Source organism: Apis mellifera, linkage group LG12, assembly GCF_003254395.2.
Source record: "Apis mellifera strain DH4 linkage group LG12, Amel_HAv3.1, whole genome shotgun sequence".
Lineage (NCBI taxonomy): Eukaryota > Metazoa > Arthropoda > Insecta > Hymenoptera > Apidae > Apis > Apis mellifera.
In genome coordinates this window covers 6347639-6349228 of record NC_037649.1, presented here as the reverse complement: position 1 = coordinate 6349228, position 1590 = coordinate 6347639, and the positions used below count along the sequence as shown (strand labels likewise).

At 39.6% G+C, this 1590-nt stretch overlaps 1 long non-coding RNA gene across 1 annotated transcript; it reads right to left on the bottom strand.

Annotated features, from left to right (window-relative positions):
• Positions 1-233: 233 nt before the first annotated feature.
• LOC100576689 lies at positions 234-983 on the bottom strand. Its single transcript, XR_003305865.1, has 2 exons — positions 589-983; positions 234-416 (listed from the first exon to the last, which is right to left on the bottom strand). It is a non-coding gene; the product is annotated as an uncharacterized LOC100576689 (long non-coding RNA).
• Between the last annotated feature and the right edge of the window lie 607 nt (positions 984-1590).

Below are 1590 nucleotides of genomic sequence, written 5' to 3'. Positions count from 1 at the left end.
AGAGGACGATGTGTAACGAGATTCCTTTTCAATTTTCTTCGGGTTGCAGCGAGCACGAAAGGACGCGATATTAATTCGCATCGCTATTAAATGTAAGACGACGTCTCACGACACATTTCCATAATTAATCGAGGAAAAGTATTCATATTTAAACGTTTCTTACTCACAGAAGTGATTCCGGCGAAATTGAGGATTTAAAAGGGAAGTCGAGGATCTCCATGTAGATAAGACTATTCGTGGCCATTCGTCTATTCATATTTGTCGTAATCATCGATCAAATAAATGACGTTATTTTTAGGATCGAATTGAATTAATCACAAGCATTGTTCCATGGAATATCAAGAATCCATTTTCAGCTCTTCAGAATTATTGCAATCTTCGTATTACACCTCGTCGAAATTTCTCCACCAAAATAGCTGCAACGAGTTAAAAATTAATTATTAGCAAAAGTTCTCCTCAAATATCCAGAATACGCGTAAATATCCTTCCGCTTCATTCACCGCGAAGATTCCACGAAGATAATGAACAACAAACGAAAATACCAATATCAAAATTGCAAGATCAAAGGGATCAGCATTATTAACTCACTTTTCACCATTCACCTCGTGCACGAACGACACTCTTTATTATCGATCCACCAGCTCGATATTCCAGATATTCGGTATTCGCCACGCGCCACCGCGACAATACAGGCTGGCCGATAATCTATGAAAGGAGTGGAACAGCAGGGTTAAGCAACTGCTGGTATCTTTATCATCGGAAACACAATTTCATTACAATGCGGCCGTTACGAGTCCCAAGAGCTAACCCGCCCTTGTGTGCGGTTTAATTAATCGTCCGTAAGTGCGAGTTTGCATCCTCGTGCGTTAATTATAACGCGAGTGGCGCCGTGTTGTATAAACGTGTTAAAACGGTCCTCCGGCCGTAGATCGAAGTACGAGTTCGAAAGGCGGTCTCGAGCTGAATGTACAATCGCACGCCCGGATCTCGACTTTCGAGGATTAGCCGGGGAAATAATAAACACAAACCGGCCGGCGACACTTCGCCCGTGTTATTATCGCGAACGAATAATAAACTTTGTCGTGTTTTCATTTCGACGGAGCAAGAACGTTCCCCCCCCGTTTATACGAAAGTTTAGTCGAAAGATTTCTATTGCGCGCGACGCAATACGAGCGTAGAAGGAGGAGTTTCAGTGAAATTGCGTTTGGAATTTGCGTCGTCTTCTTTCCGTTGATGTCTCCTTTCCAAGTGATAATTTAATTAGTGGGTGCGCGATGATTTCGTCTTGTTTTTTTGTGTTTATTTGTGGTGTTTATTCGTGGATTATTCCTTCGATTTTGGAAGAAACGTTCAACGAGGATATTGTTGTGGAAAGTTGAAGTAAATGGAGAGAGGAAGGATTTGGATAAAAGATTCGTAAGTATTTTTAACATTTAAGTTATTAAGTGTCGAAAAAATATATATTGATGTAAATTTCGAAAGTATTCGTTTATAATGAATTAAAATAGTAGAGTTTTCTTTTTTCTTTTTAAATATAAATGCTATAGAGTTCCACGATAACAGAGAAAGCTTTTTTTTTCTTTACACGGC